The following is a 16468-nucleotide window of genomic DNA, read 5'->3' as shown; positions in this document are numbered from 1 at the left end:
TTAAGCCATTTTGCCACACATTAGGAAGTATGCTTGGGGTCATTGTCCATTTGGAAGACCCATTTGCGACCAAGCTTTAACTTTGACTGATGTCTTGAGATGTTGCTTCAATATAGCCACATCATGATGCCATCCATTCTCTACACTATTCAGCGCTTAGGAAAAACAGGACCTCCAACAGCCGAAGCTAAGTAGTAACATTAACATGATGCCTTCTAATTGCAGTCGCTGTACTCATAATATACAGGAGAACGATCGCCTTACGGGGAGGATAGCTGTGCTACAAGCCCAGCTTCAGACACAATCATTAGGCAAGGGTAATTTCAGTGTAGGAAAGGATGAAACAGCATCTGTGCCACCCGTAAGTACAGATAGTAACGTCAGTATAAATCCCCTCGCACGGTCCCCGCAGCCGGACAACTTTCTCACGGTTTCTGGAAGGAAATGCTGTAGGAATGCTCAACCGGTGTCGCTCATTCAGCCGACAGAATCTTTCAACCGGTTCTCCCCATTAAGCAGCGAGTCGGAGTCAGAGGCCGGGTCTTCTCGTCTCTACTCCTCCCGTTACGGGGTCTGAGACGCCGAAGCTTCCCACCATTAGCTCTGACAAATTGAAAACTCTAGTCATTGGAAAGACAGTGCAGTACCGAAGAGCCTTTACTGCTGCTCGATCATCCTATCAATTGCTCGATGCCAACAGATCTTTCTAGCTGATTTACACGCTGAAGCTATGTTGCGCTTGGTGATCTCTGTTTCATCCTAACATCGTTGGTGCCGACGTGGATAACAATATCTCTATACTCTCTACACTCGCCAGTTTTAGCCAGCACCATCTTCAGATTAGCCTTAACGTCGGTAGCCCTGCCCCCTGGTAAACAGTGTATGATCACTGGATGATTAGTTTTAAGTCTAATACTGCGGGTATTGGACAATTCATCTTAATGGTTGTACAGTCGTCTCAAATAAAACTGAAGGACCTCGGCGTTACTCTGGACCCTGATCTCTCTTTTGAAGAACATATCAAGACCATTTCAAGGACAGCTTTTTTCCCCATCTACGTAACATTGCAAAAATCTGAAACTTTCTGTCCAAAGATTATGCTGAAAAATTCATCCATGCTTTTGTCACTTTTAGGTTAGAGACTACTGCAATGCTCTACTTTCCGGATACCCGGATAAAGCACTAAATAAACTTCAGTTGGTGCTAAATACGGCTGCTAGAATCCTGACTAGAACCAAAAAAATGTGATCATATTACTCCAGTGCTAGCCTCCCTACACTGGCTTCCTGTCAAAGCAAGGGCTGATTTCAAGGTTTTACTGCTAACCTACAAAGCATTACATGGGCTTGCTCCTACCTATCTCTCTGATTTGGTCCTGCCGTACATACCTACACGTACGCTACGGTCACAAGACGCAGGCCTCCTAATTGTCCCTAGAATTTCTAAGCAAACAGCTGGAGGCAGGGCTTTCTCCGATAGAGCTAAATTTTTATGGAACGGTCTGCCTACCCATGTCAGAGACGCAAACTCGGTCTCAACATTTAAGTCTTTACTGTACTGGTACCCTGTGTATAATAGTGTATTTACTAGAGGTCGACCGATTATGATTTTTCAACGCAGATACCGATTATTGGAGGATATATCATTTTTATTTTAACTTAATATAATACATATGGGTTTTTGGATGGGTGTTCTTAAGGTGATTTCACAGGTTGGTGGTGTTTTTTGATTTAGCCGTTGCTGACCCCATGCTTACATCTTTATCACAAATAAGACACCTTGCTTTCCCTGTTGCCAATTCCATGTAATAGTCCCACACTGGTGCTCTGCTTTTCTCTGCCATCTGTAAAAAACACACAGCTCTGAAGTGACAATGACACTGAAGAGTCTGCTTAGGAGACAAATACTCTCAACTGTTTGAATAAAAATAGAGTTCAATTTACCTGTGATGAATGTTGAAAACAAAAACTGTAATTTCTATATGCAGGAAATCCTATTTTAATAATGGATATGGTAAGAATTGACTACCAAAGCGAGAGTCATAATTCCCATGACAACTTCTAGCAAAATCTGAAAAGCGGTTCCTTCATTCATTTATTCCATAGGATATTTTTAGATTCATTTAAAATAAGGTCTGTGTTTCGTGTAGGCTTACACCACCTTGCCAATTTTATAACTGTGTAGATATCCATAGGACAAGGTAACTCTGATGAATATTGGCTAAATATAAGATGATCTTTTTTTGTAGTGGATTTCTGAAAATATGTTGACAAACGTTATCTTATCCTAGTGAGATTTACACGGGTATCAAAACGCAGAGGCGGTTTAAACCTGCACGAAACACAGACCTTATTGGAAGTAGATCAACACATTCTCTATGGAAGACATGAACGGTAAAATAACAAAAGGAACCCCTTTCAAGTTCAGCCGCAAGTTATTACAGGAATTTTAACGCGTCAACTACTTCTCTAAACCACTATTACAAGCCTGCTGCTACCCCTCAGTCAGACTGCTCTATCAAATCATTGACTTAACTATAATAGACACAGAAATACGAGCCTTAGGTCAAATCCAGGAAACTATCACCTCGAGAACCAAACGTTTATTCCGTTCCGTATTTTATCGAACGGGTGGCATCCATGAGTCTAAATATTTGTTACATTGCACAACCTTCAATGTTATGTCATAATTATGTAAAATTCTGGCAAATGAGTTCGCAAAGAGCCAGGCGGCCCAAACTGTTGCATATACCCTGACTCTGCGTGCAATGAACGCAAGAGAAGTGACACAATTTCACCTAGTAAATATTGCCTGCTAACCTGGATTTCTTTTAGCTAAATATGCAGGTTTAAAAATATATACTTGTGTATTGATTTTAAGAAAAGGCATTGATGTTTATGGTTAAGTACACATTGGAGCAACGACAGTCGTTGATTGATTGTTTTACAAGAGAAGTTTAATGCTAGCTAGCAACTTACCTTGGCTTACTGCATTCGCGTAACAGGCAGGCTCCTCATGAGGCAGGTGGTTAGAGCGTTGGACGAGTTAACTGTAAGGTTGCAAGATTGGATCCCCCGAGCTGACAAGGTAAAAATCTGTTTTTCTGCCTCGTTCCTAGTCCGTCATTGAAAATAAGAATGTGTTCTTAACTGACTTGCCTAGTTAAATAAAGATTAAATAAAAGGTGTAAAAAATAACAATAAAATAGTCTGCTAAATCGGCGCCCAAAAATACCGATTGTTATGAAAACGGTCCTAATTAATTGGTCAACCTCTAGTATTTACTATTACTTTTTCTCTCTCTGCATTGTTGGGAAGGGCCTGTCAGTAAGCATTTCACTGTTGGTCTACACCTGTTGTTTACAAAGCATGTGACAAATAACTTTTGTTTCATTTGATAGCCATGCAACAATCAAACCTCCATGATTTGTTTTTAATTGCAGATAAGTAGACTTTTTTTGCATTGTTCTGCTTTTAACTTCTGCTTTGTTATAGCCTCAGTTAATGCATTATGGGATTGTAGGGCCAATTCATATCATTATCCGTTCTTCATAGTGTATACAGTGCCTTCGGGAAAGTATTCAGACCCCTTCTTTTTCCACATTTTGTAATGTTACAGCATTATTCTAAAATTGATTCGTGTTTTTTCCCCCTTATCAGTCTACACACAATACTCCAAAATGGCAAAGCGAAAACAGGTTTATAGACATTTTTGTACATTTAAAAAAAAAACTCCCAGTCAAACGTTTGGATAAGCCTACTCATTCCAGGGTTTCTTTCTTTTTACTATTTTCTACATTGTATAATAATAGTGAAGACATCTAAACTATGAAATAACACATATGGAATCATGTAGTAACCAAAAAAGTGTTTTATATTTGAGATTCTTTAAAGCAGTCAGCCTTCGCCTTGATGACAGCTTTGCACAATCTTGGAAATGAAATCCACTTAGCCTATTGTTCTGGCACATTCATTTATTTTCTTTTACGAGCAGGGTCCAACATTAACACTGGCCCACTAGTCCAGGGCCTGTAAAAACATGTGATGGCGAGTAGATCTTGTCCCCGACCGGGCTAGTAAATTTTCAGCGCATTTTTGCATTCCAGCATTTACCTACCTGCTCTGTGGCAGTATACCATTGAGGACTAGACGCCTAAATGTCATGCCATTTGTATTTGCCCACCACGTTCCGCCAGTCACAGCTTCTCCAGCAGTACATCAGTCAATGTCTACACACAGCACACACAAGCTGTCCAGAGCAAAAAAGAAGTGCCCATCAACCTACTAGCTGAGCTCATTTATTTTAGGGAAAGTGATTTACAATAGTAAACCTTCAAAAGTTACCATACTAGCAATTTACTGGCTACTGTTGATAGTGTGCCACGTCCAGCTCTCTTTGGGAATGTTTGTCTTAGAAGGTATACTCAGTGTGTGGTCCCTGAATGACCCCAATGCATTTAAGAACTACACCATGTCCGGGCCAGGATAAATTCTTTTCGGGACAATACATTTTCGGGCCTGTCGATATTTGGCCAAATGGCCCGACCGGGCCAATAAGGGAAAAAAGTTAATGTTGGTCACTGGTGTGTTTCAGATGCAGCCACAGAGCAGTGGTACATAGGCTATTTACTGTGCTTTGATGAACAACCAAAGAACTTGTCTAACAATGCCTGCCCAGGACCTCCACATCCGGCTTCTTCACCTGCAGGATCGTCTGAGGAGTATTTCTGTCTGTAATAAAGCCCATTTGTGGGGGAAAACTCATTTTGATTGCCTGGGGCGGTCTCCCCAGCTCGCTGCACCCCTGCCCAATCATGTGTAATACATAGATTCAGGCCTAATTAACGTATTTCAATTGACTGGTTTCCTTATATGAACTAACTTTCAAAATCTTTGAAATTGTTGCATTTATATTTTTGTTCAGTAAGAGAGACATACAGGGAGAGAGAGCGGACAGAGAGAAAATGTATTCATTCATATTAGACATCCTATCACCGTTAGAAGCGCCAGCCAGCCACCTCTCCTTTCAAGTTGTTGTTGCGACAGAGTGGCGGCCCAGTGGCAGGGTACAAAGCGCTCGTCTTCCCCATCATGTGATTCAGCTCGGCTGCTTCAACACTGACGACGTGCTGCACGTGAGACTCATTGTTGTACAAAAAAAACTGGACAAATGCACCCTGAACAGTCAAGACGACACAACAGTCTCTAATTCAAAGAGTTACTAATGGAACCACAAACAAATAAATCAGGACAGTGTCTTCCCTCCCCATCTTGGTATTTTGCGCAGAAGCTGAGCTGTTCCATCTGAACCTAACAGAAGTAATCAACGCTATATGGATGGCCACTCTAGCTTCGCCCTCGTGTCGGTACTAGGTATGCAAAAACCATCCAGTAGGGGATGTAAACTAGTGACCTTTGATTGGTCAATCACAACGCCGATGTTGCGGAGTATGCAAAAGTTCAGCTTTCCACAACTTTGGTCTCTTGCATGCCCCAATGGTCACCGCTAACTGCGCTTCCCTTCATTGAATGAGGTCTCCGTTGTTTAATCGCCCCCAACGTGCTAAAGATGGATTTCTACCATAAACTCTGTCAACCAGATAACGCACTGGCCGGTAAAAGCAACTCATCTACCTACAAAAGATGGATCCCTATATATCCATTCATCAGCGTAGCTAGTTAGCTGTGCCGTTATGTGGAGAGAGACCCTCTTCTGCTGCTAGCTGCCCAAAAGCTAAATATCCAGCTAGCTAATTAGCATCTGGACTTGATTATCCAGCCGCAGTGGCCGTGTAGCCCCCATAGCGCTAACGGTAGCTAACGTTTAATGGCCTGGATAGTGACGAAACTTGGCTAAAGTACTTAACTTTGTCCAAACAGCTAAAGCCCTGACTTCGGTTTAAAACACACAACGGTTACATGAATATACATTTACCTTTTGACATAAAAACTCACCATAAAACTCAAGTCTCTCTTGTCCAGGAATTGGTCCGTGTGTCCTGGCTGCACTTGCCAACTGAACTATAGCAGAGTCAAGCCATAGACATAAATAGACGACTCCTCTTTGTATCTGTATCTGCGATCTTTTTTTTCGACAATCTCCATTTTGAAGTAGTACATTTTCTTATTCTTGATTAACCTATACCTCCTGATGACTTCAACCGGGTCACCAGGAGCGATCAGCCAATGAGGTTGGTAGTCCCACCCAGTTGAAAAATGGTGGAAGCCCTCAATTGCTCTGCCAGGCTAAAAAGCCGTTTGGCCACGTGAGGCCTCTACCATTTTCTATGGCTAGAGCGTATTCGGAACAGAAACAGCATTGAGCACCTAAGTGAAAATAGGCACAATAAGAATTAGCCACGAGTGGAATTTGCGTTTCGCCTTCTAAATAAAAGTCCCCATTTGAAAGTGATGCAAATTGATATAAATAATGGAATCATGCCATATTTTGACTAGATAATGCTTAACATGGTTGGAATGTTATATAAATTCAAGAAAATACCATTATTAATTTGGCCAAAAAAAGTATAAATCAGTTGAACTCGCACTCTGAATGTGTTAGACTTCAGAACTGCTTTGGGAGCACACTAATATTTCACTGTACAGCCTTACTTGTGGATTGTGGACCAATGAAATACTGCATCAGTCTACTCAGTGTCACTCACAGAACAACTTTGAAGAGTTTACACAAATATTAATGTCGTAGCTCATATTGCAGGATGTGATATCAACAGAGAGGAATATTTTCTGGGTGATTTAAATATTGACTGGCTTTCATCAAGCTGCCCACTCAAGACAAAGATTCAAACTGTAACCAGTGCCTGCAACCTGGTTCAGGTTATCAGTCAACCTACCAGGGTAGTTACAAACAGCACAGGAATGAAATCATCAACATGTATTAATCACATCTTGATTAATGCTGCAGAAACAAGACATTTTGTTGTGATTCCTATGTTGATGATGTAAAGAATATTTGTTGGTCTGTGGTGTGTAATGAGGAGCAAACAGACGCTGCACTTGACACATTTCTGAAACTGCTTATTCAAGTTACTAATAAGCATGCACCCATTAAGAAAATAACTGTAAAAATGGTTGAATCCCCGTGGATTGATGAGGAATTGAAAAATGGTATGGTTGAGAGGGATGAGGCTAAAATAATGGCAAATAAGTCTGGCAGCACAACCGATTGGCAAACGTCCTGCAAATTGAGAAATCATGTGACTAAACTGAATAAAAAATATAATAAACTACACTATGAAACAAAGATAAATGACATAAAGAATGACAGTAAAAAGCTTTGGGGGACCTTCAATACATTTTTTGGGAAAAGGAAAAACTTAGCTCCATCATTTATTGAATCAGATGGCTCATTCATCACAAAACCAACTGATATTGCCAAATACTTTAATAATTTTTTCATGCCAGGTTGAGAGTGTCTAGGTCTGTGTGAGGGACATGAAAGAGCACAGTCATGTGCACTTTTGATATGAATAGTGTTCGCTAAGATGATGTATAAAACAATTGTATATGCTTCGCAGAAACAGCCCAGTAAAACAAATATTACGTCTGGAAGGGGACGGGATGGGCTCAAACGGTGTGCTGTGTAGCATCTTGTGTCTATAAAATGAGCTGCTCGTTATGCGTAGATAAACCTTTCTACTGCATTTTTTTCAAAAGATATAACGTTTATATAATGGAGATATATAATGGAGAACTGCAAATATGTTGCTACTGCTCTAAATACATTGTTGCCCTGAATTTATCAGGCGCTATCAACAAAGTTCAAAGGTCAGTGGGAAAAGTTGTGATGGACGACTTTCTGGAGGATGACCGTGCCATGCTGACTCTGATTCTGAAAATTAATAAGACGATGAGGAAATCCCTGATTTATTATTTTATTTTTTTCATTGTAGAGTCTTCTGATGACAGTGATGGGGAAGAAACGGTGATCAACAGTGTTGTTGTCACGGAAGAAGTTAACCAAGTTTTGAAATCAGTGGAATGTCTGGTAGAAGCAAAGCATGATAAGGAGATGAATATAATTCTGGAGTTTGATTGCAAATGCAGATGGATTCGAAAGAAAACACAGAAGGCTGTTGTATAAACCATGTCTACGGATTACATCTTCAAACTAAGGGCAACCATTGCCTCCGTGACAGAGAGGGAGAAAGATCAAGAAGGCTGTTGTATAAACCATGTCTACGGATTACATCTTCAAACTAAGGGCAACCATTGCCTCTGTGACAGAGAGGGAGAAAGATCTGATGATTCTTATGGCATTGCACACAGTCAGTGGGAATCAGAGTGACTTGACACAACGGGCCAAGCAACCTGTGCAAACTAAAAGCTTGAAGTTTGATGGCTGGCTGGTTAGCTAACATTACATGTATGAACTCTGTGTAGTGATGTTATCTCAGAATGCCATTTCACATCTATAATAATGCTAAATTATTTTTATCTGGAATTTGTCTTTCAGCGTCAGTAGAACACACCTCTCCTCAGCAGTCATACAAGGAGAATGGTGGCCCAAGCAAGCACAGGTTACACCTGAAGCAAGAGGACTTGCAGCGAGTGGTGAACTTCATCAACAACCACGCAGAGGATAATGTAATAGTGTTACCAGGACGCCACCCAGGACACAAACACTTTGGTGGAAAGCTGCTGACATCTCGTAACAAAAGCAGCCGTGTGACGTCTCTACAAGGAATCGATGACAACACTTGGTATGTAAAGCATAACCACATAAACATCTATGAACATTTGAACGTCTTGGCCATGTTCTGTTATAATCTCCACCCGGCACAGCCAGAAGAGGACTGGCCACCCCACATAGCCTGGTTCGTCTCTAGGTTTATAATCTCCACCCCTCATAGCCTGGTTCCTCTCTAGGTTTATAATCTCCACCCCTCATAGCCTGGTTCCTCTCTAGGTTTATAATCTCCACCCGGCACAGCCAGAAGAGGACTGGCCACCTCTCATAGCCTGGTTCCTCTCCAAGTTTCTTCCTAGGTTCTGGCCTTTCTAGGGAGTTTTCCCTAGCCACAGTGCTTCTACACCTGCATTGCTTGCTGTTTGGGGTTTTAGGCTGGGGGGTTTCTGTACAGCACTTTGAGATATCAGCTGATGTAAGAAGGGCTTTATAAATCCATTTGATTTGATTCAATATATCCACATAATTTTCCTGCCTCATGATGCCATCTATTTTGTGAAGAGCACCAGTCCCTCCTGCAGCAAAGCACCCCCACAACTTGATGCTGTCACCCCCGTGCTTCACGGTTGGGATGGTGTTCTTCGGCTTGCAAGCCTCCCCCTTTTTCCTCCAAACATAATGATGGTCATTATGGCCAAACAGTTCTATTTTTGTTTCATCAGACCAGAGGACATTTCTCCAAAAAGTACCATCTTTGTCCCCATGTGCAGTTGCAACAGTAGTCTGGCTTTTTTATGGTGGTTTTGTTGATATAGGACCCGTTTAACTATGGATATTGATACTTTGTACCCGTTTCCTCCAGCATCTTCACAAGGTCCTTTGCTGTTGTTCTGGGATTGATTTGAACTTTTTGCACCAAAGTATGTTCATCTCTAGGAGACAGAACAGTGTCCTTCCTGAACGGTATGACGGCTGCGTCGTCCCATGGTGTTTATACTTGCGCACTATTGTTTGTACAGATGAATGTGGTACCTTCAGGCGTTTGGAAATTGCTCCCAAGGATGAACCAGACTTGTGGAGGTTTATAATTTTTCTTGGCTGATTTCTTTAGATTTTCCGATGATGTGAAGCAAAGAGGCACTGAGTTTGAAGGTAGGCCTTGGAATACATCCACAGGTACACCTCCAATTGACTCAAATTATGTCAGTTAGCCTATCAGAAGCTTCTACAGCCATGACAAAATTTTCTGGAATTTTCCAAGCTGTTTAAAGGCACAGTCAACTTAGTGTATGTAAACTTCTGACCCACTGGAATTGTGAAATAATCTGTCTGTAAACAATTGTTGGAAAAATGACTTGTGTCATGCACAAAGTAGATGACCTAACCGCCTTGCCAAAATGATAGTTTGTTAACAAGAAATTTGTGGAGTGGTTGAAAAACGAGTTTTAATGACTCCAACCTAAGTGTATGTAAACTTCTGACTTCAACTGTACATGCACCATTTCTTCACCAAATATGGAGTTGGGGAAACACGTGTGGACCTGAATTGTGATAACTGCAGTGGCCAAAACAAGAACAATTTTGTGCTCTCGTATTGTGCCTGGCGGACCATGCTCCTACACAGTCTGGACCTTCACTTCCTGATCACAGGCCACACCAAGTTTGCCCCTGACTGGTGCTTCGGCCTCCTCAAGCAGCGCTTCAGAAAGACCAGAGTCAACACTGTCTGAGATTGCTGGTGTTGTGAAGGACAGCACTGTGACAGGGGTCAACGTCCCACAGCTGGTTGGACTGGAGGATGGTACGATGCTGGTGGAAAACTATGGCTGGCAACAACACCTGACTCCGTACTTCAGGCCGCTGCTACAGGTCAAGCAGTACCAGCACTTCAGGTGAATATAATTTTCATTGCTTTGTATGAAGTTATTCTTCTTATCTAAACTTGGTAGGTGAATCGATGTTTTGCAAGGTTGTAATGTCTTGTACATGTTTTGGGTTATTTATTGTTTTACACCTTCGATGCTCTGGAGCCTGGTGTTGTCGCCAGGTTCCAGAGCAACTTTTTTGACAACTTTTACTTTTACTTCACTACATTCCAAAAAATAATGTACTTTTTACTCCATACATTTTCCCTGACACCCAAAAGTACTTGTTACATTTTGACAGGAAAATTGTCCAATTCACACACATCAAGAGAACAACCCTACAGCATCTGGTCTGGCAGACTCACTAAACACAAATGCTTCATTTGTAAATTATGTGTTGGAGTGTGCCCCCGGCTATCTGTCAATAAAAATAAAATAATAATTGTGCCGTCTGGTTTAATATAAGGAATTTGAAATGATTTATACTTTTACTTTTGATACTTATGTAAATTTTGCAACACTAAAACCTAATACTTTTAGACTTTTACTCAAGTAGTATTTTACTGGGTGGCTTTTACTCAAGTATGACAATTTAGTACTTTCTCCATTACTGGATGTGGCTGGGGGTTACAGCATTCGTTTCACATGACCCATCAATTTAGACAAGTATGTCTGAGTAAACATCATCTAATATTTATATCTTGACACTTTCTGTTTACCTGGAATTTTCCTTATTGCTACCACTTTTACCACTTTTAGTCTTAATCTTTACTACACTACTCACTGGTTAGCACATGACCTCACATGTGGATCCTTAAAGAGATGGGTGGGGCTAAGGCTTAAGAGGGTGTGAACAATGCTGAATGGGTGAAGACAAAGGACAGCTCTCCAGTAGGTACCAAAACATTCAAAGGCCCTTTTCTCAAAAGTGAGTTTACAAGTTTATCAACTTTCAAAGCAGAATTACTTTCCTATTGTTCCTCAAATGCAGTGTATGATTTACCATTTTGTAGTTCCAGTCGATCACATATTATGTCTGTTTGGGCTTCTGGCGGTCAATTTGCAGTCTACAAATGATTTGTAATTATGTTGCAGCCCCTGACCAATCCACTCAAAAAAGAAATGGGCCTGTGGCTGAATGGAGTTGAGACCTGCTGTAAAGGATATTAAGCAGCAGCAAAGAATGGAAAGTAACCAAAGGATACAGTAGGCCTAGCTTACTTGAAAGCAAGGATAGGTAGCCTAGCAGTTAGAAGCATTGGGAAATTACCCGAATGGTCACTGGTGCGAATCCCTGAGCTGACTAGGTGAAAAATCTGTCGATGTGTTCTTGAAGTCCTAATTGCTCTTGTAAGTTGCTCTGGATAAGAGTGTCTGCTAAATTACATGTACCTCACAACAAAGTTAACACGGTAACCCTGTACATTTTGAATGAATAACAAAGAAACAAACTATCGATAACTATGTCTAGTTAAACACAGAGTAAAACTGTAAATACATGTGAATTGGATAGCCTATGGCATGGCTTCTCAAAGTGGGTCCTCGGTGTGAAGGAATCCACTCTGATGACAGAATGGAGAGAATAGAGGATAGGAGAAGAGAGAGGAATGGGGAGATGGAATAAATTCAGATGAGATAGAGATAGGAGAAAAGGAGAGATAGACTAAGGAGAAGAGAGAGGAATGGGGAGATGGAGAGGAGAAAATATAATGAAGAGAGATACAGTGCAGATATGATCCAAGGAAAACATGTTACAGCCTACTGTTTATGTGTCCTTTAGAGTTTAGGCTGTTAATTATTCCATACAGTTACATTCAGATAAATCATATATTTTCCAGGGAGACCATGAAGGCTTCTTCAGAATAAAACCCAATCATCTAACAAGGACAGGACACAGCTAAAACATATACAATAACATACATTACATCTACATAGGCCTAACATGAAATGAGAAACAGTAATCTAACACAATATCTTTGTTATTCTATACATAGCCACACTATGGAGCTATTGGGTGCTACTGGTTAAGGTGTTCAACAGAGAAGTGTTTGTGAGCCAAGGACACAAGATCAAACACCAGTCATGGTTTGTGAGCGAGGAAAATATACTGTTCACCAAGGAGCGTGACGTCCAATACATATGGAGCATACATACTTAGTCCTGCCGAGGAAGGGTAGATCTTCATCTCATTGGCTGAGGAGGAGGAGGAGTAGACCTAGTGATCTGATTGGCTGAGCTGCAGTGTGAGGTGTTCTTGCGTAACCGTGGGATATGGTGGTGTTCTGTTCTGTGTTTCCAGGTGACAGCGTCTAATGAGGGTTCTGGCCCAACAACCTGACAGATCCTCTGATTGGAATGTTAATTTAGCTTCTGTTAACGAGTAGAGCGAGAGAGAGAGAGAGAGAGAGAGAGAGAGAGAGGGAGAGAGGGGGTGGGGGGACAGGGGGTATAGAGAGAGTGTGATTCGCCATTCTCAGAAGCTCAGCATTACAGCTGCAGAAGGCCGACAGAGGGCTTGCTTGTCTGGGAAGGGGGAAGCACGGAGAACGGGAATGTCTACTCATGGGGTTATGGGGTTTCTGAACCAAGAAACAGATAAGAAGAGGAAGGGAATCACACCTCTGTTTTCCTGACTCACTCCTCTCACCCCTGAAACCCCCATAAATGGGGGAGGATGGGGGGATGACTATTTACCGCTAAAACAGCAAGGAAGGAGCGAGAAAGAGAGAGAGAGAAAGAGAGAGCGGGAGAGAGAAGAGGGTAACATCATGTTGTAGTTAGACACCATGCTAGCAGACACCATCAGACGCCAGTAACATTATGTTGGTGTTAACAACACCATGCTAGCAGACACCAGTAACTTCATGTTGTATATAACAACACCACGCTAGCAGACATCATCAGACACCAGTAACATCTTGTTGTAGTTAACAACACCATAACAGCAGACACCAGTAACATCATGTTGTAGTTAACAACACCACGCTAGCAGACATCATCAGACACCAGTAACATCTTGTTGTAGTTAACAACACCATAACAGCAGACACCAGTAACATCATGTTGTATATAACAACACCACGCTAGCAGACACCATCAGACCAGTAACATTATGTTGGTGTTAACAACACCATGCAGCAGACACCAGTAACATCATGTTGTAGTTACCAACACCATGCTAGCAGACATCATCAGACACCAGTAACATCTTGTTGTAGTTAACAACACCATACTAGCAGACATCAGTAACATCATGTTGTAGTTAACAACACCATGCAAGCAGACATCATCAGACACCAGTAACATCTTGTTGTAGTTAACAACACCATAACAGCAGACACCAGTAACATCATGTTGTATATAACAACACCACGCTAGCAGACACCATCAGACCAGTAACATTATGTTGGTGTTAACAACACCATGCAGCAGACACCAGTAACATCATGTTGTAGTTAACAACACCATGCTAGCAGACATCATCAGACACCAGTAACATCTTGTTGTAGTTAACAACACCATAACAGCAGACACCAGTAACATCATGTTGTAGTTAACAACACCACGCTAGCAGACACCATCAGACCAGTAACATTATGTTGGTGTTAACAACACCATGCAGCAGACACCAGTAACATCATGTTGTAGTTAACAACACCATGCTAGCAGACATCATCAGACACCAGTAACATCTTGTTGTAGTTAACAACACCATACTAGCAGACATCAGTAACATCATGTTGTAGTTAACAACACCATGCAAGCAGACACCATCAGACACCAGTAATGTAATTTTGTAGTTAACGTTCTCCTTTAACATCAAACATGCTAGAAAGGTTCTCTGAATGGTTTTGCTAACATAGATAGAATGTTCCCCTAACTCATGGAAAATTTGCCTCTCAAACATTAGGGGAACATTAAATGTTTAAAAAATGTTCTCTCTGCCTAAAATGTTTAGCTGGGTATCCAGTCATGGAATTAGAGGGTTCTTCTGCTCTACAGCTGCAGACATCTGTTTTGAACCCTTAGGGAGCTAACACGATTCTTCAGGTCAGCTCTCATACTTGGTTCTCATTCATCAACGTTGAGGATTGTACATCATCAGTCACAGGCTTCATTAGGAAATATATTGATGATATTGTACCCACAATAATAATCCTGACATACCCCAAACAAAATGCCTGGATGAACGGAGAAATCCATACCATGCTGAGAGTCTGTACTGCAGCATTCAACTTCAGCAGAACGACCCCTGATTACTTGGTGGTGCACGATGCATACAAGGCAAGCAGGTATCAGCACCGCAAATGCATTAGGGATGCAAAAAGACAATACTGACGCAAACTTGAATCGATGTTCGACAACTCAGACTCACGAAGCGTGTGGCAAGAACTACAGACTACCACGGACTACATAGGCAAATCCGGCTGTGTGTTGCCCACCGAAGCTTCCCTCCCAGACAAACTTAACACATTTTATGCTTGCTTTGAGGCAGACAATACCGAGCCACCCAGGAGGGCTCTCGCTGCTCCGGACGACCAGGTGCTTTCGCTCTCCGAGGCTGACGTGAGGAAAACTCTTATCAAAATGAATACTCACAAAGCCACCGGCCCACATGCTATCCCTGGCCGCGTCCTCAGAGTGTTTGCTGACCAGCTGGAGGGTGTCTTCTTTGACATCTTCAACCTGTTCCTGTCCCAGGCTGTAGTCTCCACTTGCTTCAAGGAGATCACAATCATCCCAGTGCCCAAGTAAAGCAAGGTGACATGCCCAAATGACTATCACCTTGTCACACTCACCCCGGTCATCATGAAGTGCTTGAGAAGCTGGTCATGGTCCACATCAAGGCCAGCATGCCAGGCACATTGATTACAGCATTCAACACTATTGCTTCCTCCAAGCTTGACACTAAGCTCATAGCCCTGGGTCTGGACACCACCCTCTGCAACTGGATCCTGGACTTCCTGATGGGCAGACCACAGGCTGTCAGGATTGGCAATAACACCTCCTTCACACTGACTCTTAACCCCATCATTAAGTTTGCTGATGACACCACGGTTGTAGGCCTAGTAACCAACAACAACGAATAAGCCTATAGGGAAGAGGTAAGTGAACTGGCATTGTGTCGCCAAGACAACAACCTCTTCCTGTCGACTTCAGGAAGCATTTTAGGGAACAAGCCCCTATCCACATTAACTGGACTGCAGTAGAGAGTCAGCAGTTTTAAGTTCCTCACCGTTCACATCACTGAGGACTTGACATTGACTACAACATCACCACTCTTGTGAAGAGAGCGCAACGACACCTCTACTTCCTAAAATGGCTGACGAAATTTGGCAAGCCACCCCAGATCTTCTCCAGATTCTACCACTGCATTTCGAGAGGGTTGTGACAGGTTGCATCACGGCCTGCTATGGGAATTGCTCCGTCCATGACAGCAAAGGCCCTCCATCGTGGTGAAGACAGCCCAGTACATCACTTGAAACAGTGCCCGAGGAAGTCCCAGAGCATCATCAAGGACCCCATATACCCCAGCCATGAGCTATTCACTCCCTTACCGACGGTCGGGAAGACTGTATCGGAGCATGTCTGATACCAACAGACTCAAAGACAATTTCTATCTACAAGCCATCAGACTGCTGAACACTTGAACTGGACATAGCACCTGCTCTGATTCTCTGCACCTTTGCACACATGCTGCAAAGCAAGACAGAGTTAAACTGCAGCTGGCTCAGAACAGAGTGGCATGTCTTGCTCTAGATGAACCCAGAAAGAGGGCTAATATTAATACTATGCATGCAAGTCTCTCTAGGCTGAGAGTTGAGGACAGACGGACTGCCTCACTTCTTGTTTTTGGAACAAACATTAATGTGTTGGAAATTGTTTGCAAAGTCAATTTACACACAGACATGCCACCAGGGTTCTTTTCACAGTCCCCAGGTCCAGAACAAATT

At 42.2% G+C, this 16468-nt stretch overlaps 1 protein-coding gene across 1 annotated transcript in view; it reads right to left on the bottom strand.

Moving 5' to 3' along the window:
• Positions 1-6092, bottom strand: part of LOC109869469 (monocarboxylate transporter 1) — a 48442-nt gene extending 42350 nt beyond the window's left edge. The window contains exon 1 of the mRNA XM_020459647.2: positions 5955-6092. The gene's annotated coding sequence lies outside the window, so the exon portion shown is untranslated. The remainder of the gene's footprint in view (positions 1-5954) is intronic.
• Between the last annotated feature and the right edge of the window lie 10376 nt (positions 6093-16468).

The sequence above is a fragment of the Oncorhynchus kisutch genome, linkage group LG24 (genome assembly GCF_002021735.2).
Source record: "Oncorhynchus kisutch isolate 150728-3 linkage group LG24, Okis_V2, whole genome shotgun sequence".
Lineage (NCBI taxonomy): Eukaryota > Metazoa > Chordata > Actinopteri > Salmoniformes > Salmonidae > Oncorhynchus > Oncorhynchus kisutch.
This window is presented reverse-complemented; position numbering and strand designations above follow the sequence as displayed.